Here is an 8585-nt window from a genome sequence, read left to right on the forward strand (position 1 = left end):
TGGGTGGGCCTGGCTCCCAGCTGGCCTTGACTCTGTGGGACTGTTGCTGTCTCTTGCCTTTCCCAGCCAGAGGCACGGAGGGTGTGGTGTCACGGGGTCCCTGAGCTGTTGGGTCCAAATGCTGACGAACAAAAGGCACTCGGATTTCCACTGTTGCTGCCAAGTGATCTGTGGGGTCGCCCCTCTCACAGGTCCCCTTCTTCTGCCAGGTGTGAGTGGGGGTGGAGCCCAGCAGACTCCCTATGACTATGGAGACGGAAGTTGGGCTACGGAGGGCAGATCAGAAACATGGATGGGGCTTGGCTTGGTGACTGAGGAGCAGATTCCATCTTCAAGTGATCCTGTGGATGTCACGTTCCAGGACTAAAACACTCAGGGTCACTCCAGGGGAACTGGGCTGCACGGAATGACCACACAAGAGACAGAGAGACCTTTTTCTTTGGGTCCTGTGACGGCTCCTCTGACCTTAGGGGTCCATGAAAAGAGTGAGGAGCCCGTGCTGAACCCTTTTATTGGGGAGAAGCCATTCTAATGAGGCCAGGGGTCAGGTGTCAGGGGGCTGAGTCCAGCTTCCTGATGTCTGCTGTCAGCAGGTCGACTGACATCTAGGGAGGCCATACCCAAAGGCAGAGCAAGAGAAGGGACACACAGAAGGCATTTCCATGGAACATTCTATCCCAAACAGGGCAAAGGGGTAGGATCACAAAGGAACAGGTGAGTGTGGCTCAACTCCAGGGGTCGTCGCCCACTCAGAAGACTGGCCTTGCTATCCAAGGGTGGGCAAAACACGAGTCATGGCACGACCACGCTAGACTACAGTGATCTTTCAGATCCCTGGTGCATCAGGACTGGAAGGTGTGGAACCTCAATGTGGCTCCCCACATGTGGATTCACTGGAGGGGACACTACACAGGCCTGGGAGGTGAGTGTGGTGGTGGCTTGGAGGGCCCTTAGACTGGGTCTTCTGAGCAGCTCTGCCTGGCCTGGCTGCTCTGGTGGCGCTCCTGTGTCCTGGACACACACCTGTCAGAGAATCCCAGCACACCCTCTCCTGCAAGTGACCAGTCCTCTGAGAAGCAGCCTGAGGCCTGCTCCTTAGCCCTGATGGAGATGAGCCATGTAGCCAGGAAGCAGAGACAGGTGTCCCAGTTGCCCATGATAAACAGGGAGCTACCATAAAACTGGGCAGGGCAGCAGCACTCTGGGTACAGGAAAGCAGCCCAGCACCAGTGTGTTCTGAGGAGCTGGCTGTCTGCAGAGTCAGGTGTTGCCTCCTGTGTCCCTGCATCTGCCTCCTGCCAGCTGGACAGCCCTCCCGGAGCCTGAGGCTCACACCCACTGCCAGGTGACAGAGATGGGTCCTCAAGCTGCCAATGGCTTTGCCCAGTGCATTGGACCCAGCTGGGAGGACAGCCCCGTAGTCCCACCAGGGATGGCAGGGAGATGCGCCAGCTGGCAGCATTTGAAGCCATGTGCCTGGCCACTCATAGCCCCTGAGGAAGGATCACAGGCCCCAGCTCGTGCTTGTGGTGGCCAGAGACTCAGAATAGGTACACAGGGGGCCTGGCAGGGCACGGGGATGAGAGGGTGGGGTACCCATGGTGTGAGAGGCTCTGAGGTTGGGACAGTGACACCTTTGCATGTCAGATGTCACCCAGGGCTGCTCCATAAGGTCACCAAGCAGGTGGCTCTGGTGGCTAGGACTGAGGCCCCGCTTGGACTCAAGCATGGAGATTCTTACCAAGGCCAGCCAGCTCTGGCCACTTCTGAGTGCCCCATCTTTCCTAGGAGAAACCAACAATGAGCCTGATAAAGCCCAGTGCCCGGGCAAGCTGTGCCCTGACAGACCTGCAGAGGAGGCTGCATGGGGCTCTGGAGCAGGGCTGCCCTGGGAGCTGGCCTCTTCCTGCAGGGCTCCCGGCCAGGGGTTTCAGTCCTAGACGGTACAGAATTCTCCGGACCCCACCATGAGCTCCCTCCCAGTTGGCCTGCCTTTGAGCCAGCCTCAGAGGGGCCAGGTAGGTCTACACTGCTCTTCTCCAGTTGTGGGAGGGTCTGCCTGAGTCCAGAATCCCCAGTTCACGGGTGCACACTGGCAGGATCAGCCATGAAACTGTGCTCGGCCTTGCTTGTCCAGCCTGGAGCCCACCCTCCTGCCAGGTAAGTTTGTGCGAATTCATTTGAAGACGCATCAGATCCCCTGGTGTGGAAGCGCCTCGACTCCTCTGGTCTGGCTCCGAGCTCTGTCATTGGAAGCATTAGTGGGGACAGATGACAGATGACGGGAGGAGGGTGTGAGGCCCCTGGACAGTTCAGAACTGCCAGTAGCTCTGCCAGCCTGGGAAGGAGGGGGGATGGTGGAAGGGGGTCCTGAGCCTCAGACCTCCCACCAGCCCCTGTGCCTGGGAGCCCATGTGATGGGAGCTTGGTGTCAGAGCTGTCATCCCTGAAGGGTCAGGCCACCACAGGGTTTGCCTCCCTCATAATTTTCCTAGCCCCAGGTATTAGCCCAACACTCTGGCCAAGGGTCTGTGTACTTGCACTGACCGCTCCCTGGCTAGGGTCTGTCTGGCCAGGTCAGTAGCAGCCTCCAGCTCTGATCCTCAGATTCCTCATGTCTTCCTGGGGCTCATTGCAGACGCTGGAGCTCAGCCTTCAGACGTCGAGGCTGGGTACTCTGTGTGGGAAAGTGGGAAAACTGTCACTCACTCCTGGGAGGGGCTTCTGCCTTCTGCCTGTCTGTCTCACTCCTCCCTGGTCCTGGGCAGCAGGTGGTCCCCCTCCAAGCTGCCTTCACCTGCCCCAGCCAGCGTCTCCCAGAGGACCCCCCATGGCAGGGCTGGCTGCTTCCCTCTGGGGTGCTCATTGGGACTCTGGTTATAAGAAACGGAAACTCCAGCTGAAGATGGTTTGTTGGAAGCAGCGTGGGAGGCTGCTGGACCGCCAGGGCCTGGGGGAGCAGTCCAGGAAAGGTGCAGTCCCAGGGGTCCCAAAGGTGAGAGGCAGGAGGCAGAGCTGCCGACAGGGGCAGGGCGGGGTGGACCTCCATGCAGCCATGGCCATGGTCAGCCTCATGCTTACCCATCCTGGACCACAGCCTCCAGAGTTAGGGTCCTTCCTGGACTGGGCTTGGGGGAAAGCCAGGGATAGGGGAGCTGAGAACCCCTGGGAAGCAGAGTCCAGGCCAAGCGTCCAGAGGCAGGCCTTGCTCCGGGAGGTGTGATGCTCAGAATCCCCACTTGAAGCTGTCTCAGGTCATTTTGTCCATTTCACCTGGATTGGATTCATTGATTAATTCAGCATTAATCGTGCGCCTCCTGTGTGCTGGCTCTGTCTGGGTGGGGTTTCTGTAGCAGGGAGGTCTGCTGCAGTCCAGCTGCTGCCAACGAGGTGGTGAGCCAGTTCTGCACAGCTGGTGCTCCCTGAGTGGCCCGCCTGGGGAGACGTGGGCCTTGGGCAGGACTCCCCAGAAGTAGACGCCAAAGCAAGGGTTTGGGTAAAAGCAATTAAGAAGTGAAATCAGAAAAGAGTATAGAAGGGGTATGGAAGGCCGCTGGGAAGGTCACCTTGAAGCAACCCTACAGGACTCATCAGTCACCAATTACTGGCTGCCCCAGGGGAACCTACATTTTCAGAACCTTCGTCTGTCTGTGCTCGCAGGCCCAGCAGTGTTTTCCTGAGCAGGTGTCCAGAGGCACCTGGGGCCAGGGCGAAGGAGGGCTGGCTCTGGGCTGCAGCAATGCTCCCAGGGCCTCTTGCTGCTCTATTAGCTTCACACCTCAGCTGACTTTCAGGATTGTGACTGCCACAATTTCTTGGTGGTGCCAGAGACTTGGGAGGCAGGAGGACAAAAAGTTCAAGGTCAAACTGGGCAACTGTAGTGAGACTCTGTCTCAAAATTTCAAAAAGGTCTGGGGTATAGTTCAGTGGTTAAACACTGAGTTAACCTCAGTACTAGGAAAAAAAAGTATAAGAGACTCTCAAGGGGAGGGTTGGTCAGGAGAGCCACCATCCCCTGCTGTGGATGGTATAAACGCGGCAACCACAATGGCCACCTGCTCCACCCCGGACTCTTGTCTTCTTCCTCTTGGCCAGCACATCTGCTGGTCCTAGGCCCTGCCAGGAAGGGCGAGCTCTGGACCATCTGAGACCCCGGTTACCTACCCTGTTTGGCCCTCTCTGGGAGCCATGTGCATCAGGTGCTGTTGGCACCACCCTGGCCCCAGGGAGGAGCCTGGCAGTGAACCAGGCCACAGGAGGGCAGGTACCTGTGCCCTGGCTGGCTCCTGGTGTGCAGCCCCTGCTGGGCTCAGGACAAGGGAGATGTGTCCCCTCTTAGCTCTGGGGGCCAGAGTCTGACTGGGAGGCATGGATGAGGAGTGCCCCCAACCTCTGACTCCAGGGAGGACCCTTCTCTCCTCCAGCTACCCTTTGGTAGCAGCTGTCAAAGCCCAGCCACAGCTACAGCCCTCCAGCCTCTGCCCCTGGGTCACACACTGCTCCCTCTGTCTGCTTCACGTGGTATGCTCTCAGTGCCAGTCACATTGAATTAGGGCCACCCTAATGACCTCATCCTAACTTGATGACATCTGCCAAACCCCCCCATTTCCAAATAAGGTCTTGGAATTAGGGCTGAGTGTTTGTGTGTGTGTGTGTGTGTGTGTGAGAGAGCGCGCGTTGTGATGTCAAGCCCAGGGCCTGGAACATGCTGTTGGATTAGGACTTGGATGTAGCTTTGGGGGAATGGAATTCTACCCATAGAGCAGGTGACATGACCAGAGCCACTGAGAGCCAGTGTGGTTTCTCTAGAACTTCTGAAAGAGGCTAGTGGGCGCCTGGCAGCACCTGGGCCTGTGGGTCCCCAGGGACCCAGCTCTCCAGAGCTGAGCCCAGCCCCAGGCCCTGGCGTGCCCCTGGCCTCCCCCAGCTCCAACACTGCCCGCCGGGAGCTGCTGCTTTGCTTGTATTTTCCAACCCAGGTTGAGTCGGATTTCTGGTTACCCGTACCTCCGGCTGCACCCCATTCCCTGCTCAGGGAGGGGATCAGGAGCCTCCACCACTTGTGACAGGTGCAGGTCCCTTGGACTCAGGTCCCCAAACTCTGGGCTTTTCTACCACGAAGATGCATGTGCTGCTAAGTGAGGGAGCCCACTGCTGCCTTGTTTTTCCTTCCTGTTAAATCTTTGTATCTTTCAAAGAAAAGCCACTTTCCCTTGAGGTCCATCCCTGCCAGTGAATGCCTGTGCCTGAGCCAGCTCTCAGGGACCTCCTGAGCCGGCCCTTCCTCCCAGAGGCTCAGAGATCCTGAGACAACCCTCACGAGGGAGCTGTGCCCCTCCGCCCAGCCCCAGGCTCCTGTCCGTCAGGCCACCTCAGCAATCACTGCTGCCTCCAACACCACATCAGTGTGACCTGCTGGCCCATCCCGTCCACCCTGGCTCTGGCCAGCTGACCCCCAGCCGCTGTCAGGCTTGCCATGGCCTGTCTGCCTGTGAGGTCTGCTCTAACAGGAGTGGGCCTGGGCCTGTCTGCAGACCTGGTACCACCTGTGCTCCTCTGGCTACACCCCCCTCAGCCCCGTCTGCACCTCCCCTGGCAGGCAGCCAGTCGCCCCAGGCATCCGTGGGCAGTGCACACAGCCCCTTGCCCAGGTACATCAGGGCCGTGTGGAGGGTGCTGGGTCATGTGGGGCTCTGGACCTGGTGTCCCGGGTGTCAGTGCGAGGGGAAAACATGGAGGAGTTCCAGGGATTGGTGGCCTGTGAAGGCCCCAGTCACCAGCTGTGGGCTCAAGCAGCTTCTGTATGTGGGCAGCCTGGGGCCAAGGCTCTTCCTCCTGGTCACTTAGCCATCTACCTGCCGTGGTGCAGAAGCTCCTGTGGGAAGGGGACAGATGACCAGCTGCGCTGACAGGAGCTGTGAGAGCTGACAGGCAGTAGGGTGGGAGCAAAGGGGCTAGACGGTCCTGCTAGGTGGCTGTTGCTGCCCTGGTCCAGGAGGACTGGGCTCAGTCTAGGACTCTGGCCTGCTCTGATGGGAGAGCAGGTGGCCACCCTGAGTTTTCCCCAGAGCCTCCTGGGGCCTGGCCTCCACTTCTCAGTAACAGCCCTGGCCTCCACTTCTCAGTAACCCCCGGGTCTGGCCCTGCCTGGGGGGAGGTCAGCCAGGAGCTGGGCCTTAGGGTGGGTGCTGCTCTCACTCTTCCTCCTGGGAGGCCTGGGGACAGTGGGAGAAGGGCAAGGGGCACTCCAGCCTGAATGTCTCACCTGAGCAAAGACGCTGAGGCCCAGCAGGGTACTCCCTGCCTCCATGTGGACAACTGGCAGCTGGGTGGACACTCTGGAATGAGATCTGGGTGCCAGGAGTGGGCAGGCCTGTGCTGGAACACAGCCTTCATCCCAATGGGCCTCTCTGTGGGGACCCACACCTACAGCACTCCCCAGGCCTGGGGTGGGGGCTGAGAACAGGAGTGGGCAGGACAGGGTGGGCCGTCCTAGGGTGTGGGACCGACCAGCCCTCCTGGGAGAGGCGTCCACCACCCATCCACCCACAGCGTGTCTGCAGCCTGCCCTGGCCTGTCTGCCCACCTCGCCCAACATTTTCCAATGGAAAGTTCCCAGGGCAACAGCAGCACAAAACATGACGAAGAGACTGGGCAGGGTGGCGCTGGGGGTCACAGGCTGGGGGCCAGCAGGGCTGGCTTCAGGCTCCAGGGACTCCCAGAGCACCACTGTCAGCAGCTGAGGGGCCAGTCCACACCTCAGGCTGCCCATCCCTGTCTCACCAGACAAGGATGGCTGCCTGGAGGGTCTGCTGTGGTGGACTCAGGAGGCCTTGGGTTTATCTGCTGAGCAGTGTCTACTGGGTAGAGAATGGATGGGTGGAACGATGGTTGAATGGGGATGGGGGTGGGTGAGCCCACAGAACACACCTGCACCTCCAGGGACCCAGGAACATCCAGGCCCTACTGTGAAATCGTCTGCCCCCTTGTCCGGCAGGCCTGGGAGGAGGGGCTTCCTGGCTGGAGGAGGAGGGGCTTCCAGGCTGGAGGAGGAGGGGGCTCATGCCAGGCCTGGGTGGGAGAAGGTACAGCCAGGGTGGAGGCTCCTGAAAGCAAGCTGACCAGTCTGGGTGTGGAGAAGTCTTGAGGGGGGTTTCTAATCCCTAAACGTGGGTTGGGGGGTAGAGGGTAGAGGGTATGAAAGGCCAGGTGGGTGCAAAAGCAGTTGCTGCCCAGGGTCCCCGGGGTCTCCATCGATGTGGAGAAACCACCCTTCCTCCAACCCCAGCCAGCCCCAGGGCAGCCCTGGTACCCATTACCCAGCAGCCCCTTTCTCCTTGGCCCTCTATTCAAAGGTGATCTCAGCCCGCTGCCCTGTGGGTGGCCTGGGTAGGGCCTGGGTAGGGAGGGCATGAGATCCCTGTTCAGAGAACCCAGCGGAGGGGCTAGAAGCTCCAGGCCGGGGCCTGCAGGCCAGTGGAGGGACTGGAGGCTGGTGTAGGGCCACCAACCTCCACAGTGGGGGGGGTTGCTGTGGCCTGCGCTGAGTACCCGGCAAGGGAAGCTGGATGGAGGCTGGCCAATCTGCTGGGGGAGTAGACCTCCTCCCAGCCAATCAGACCAGCCAGCTCAGGGTTCATGTTTTGGGACCCAAAGGAAAACCTCCCCCAGCCTTTCCTGATACACACCATGCCTCCTGTACCCACATCTGTGCTGTGGCCGTGTCCCAGGCCCTGAGTCCAAGGTCACCCCCATTGCTCTCATCCCTGCCCTGGCCCCTAAGTTCCCCTCCAATGCTATGCCTCTCCCTGGCATAGAGGATGAGGCTTGGCTGGCCGGGCAGCTGGGGTGGCTCCAGGAGCAGGTGAGGCAGATTCTGCCCAGCACTGCCTATGCTCATGGAAGCTGCTGTGTGCTCTGAGGACAGCTTGTGTGCGGGCTCAGCTCTGTCTGCAGGGTGCAGCTTCTGAGCACCCAGGGCCCAAGGAGCAGGAGCAGGGATTTGTGTGCCACCTGGCTTGCTTCAGGCCTCTACCCAGTCCCATGCCTCTAAAGAGGTTGCAGCCTCAGCCCCAAGGAGGAGGGGTGGTTGGGAGTGTGCAACCACTGGCTGTCTTGGGATTCCTGGGGCGATGCTGGGTTTCTCTTCTAGTCAGTGTCCAACTAGCCAGCTTGCAGAGTGCTCGAGTGGCTGGTATGGTAGGCAGAGGACCTGACCAGGGGGCAGCACCCACAGTGCCTGACCAGGTACTCTAGGGCCTCCAGGGTCCATGGCAGAGATGAAGTACAGCCAGGTGAAAGGTGACGGGGCAGGGGGAAAGTGGGGGTGGTGCACAGGAAGCTGGGGCCAAGTGTGGTGAGGGGTGCTGGTCAGAGTCTCAGGAGCAGGATTCTGGGCTAAAGGCCACATGGGGGCCAGCCCAGCAGGTCTGGTGTGACTTGGTAGAGCAGACCATGATAGAGGGCCTGCAGCCCAGAGCAGCCAGGACCCTGCAGGTGCCTTGGGAACTGGGGGAATGGAGGATGTCATCCCAGAGTCCCTTGGGAGGAAAGGGGCAGCCACAGAGAGGCTGGACAACCTGGGA

General features: G+C 59.9%; 1 long non-coding RNA gene across 1 annotated transcript; it reads right to left on the minus strand.

Annotated features, from left to right (window-relative positions):
• Positions 1 to 428: 428 nt before the first annotated feature.
• LOC120892859 (uncharacterized) lies at positions 429 to 4265 on the minus strand. Its single transcript, XR_013423698.1, has 2 exons — positions 3082 to 4265; positions 429 to 2677 (listed from the first exon to the last, which is right to left on the minus strand). It is a non-coding gene; the product is annotated as an uncharacterized LOC120892859 (long non-coding RNA).
• Between the last annotated feature and the right edge of the window lie 4320 nt (positions 4266 to 8585).

Source organism: Ictidomys tridecemlineatus, chromosome 7 (genome assembly GCF_052094955.1).
Source record: "Ictidomys tridecemlineatus isolate mIctTri1 chromosome 7, mIctTri1.hap1, whole genome shotgun sequence".
NCBI lineage: Eukaryota > Metazoa > Chordata > Mammalia > Rodentia > Sciuridae > Ictidomys > Ictidomys tridecemlineatus.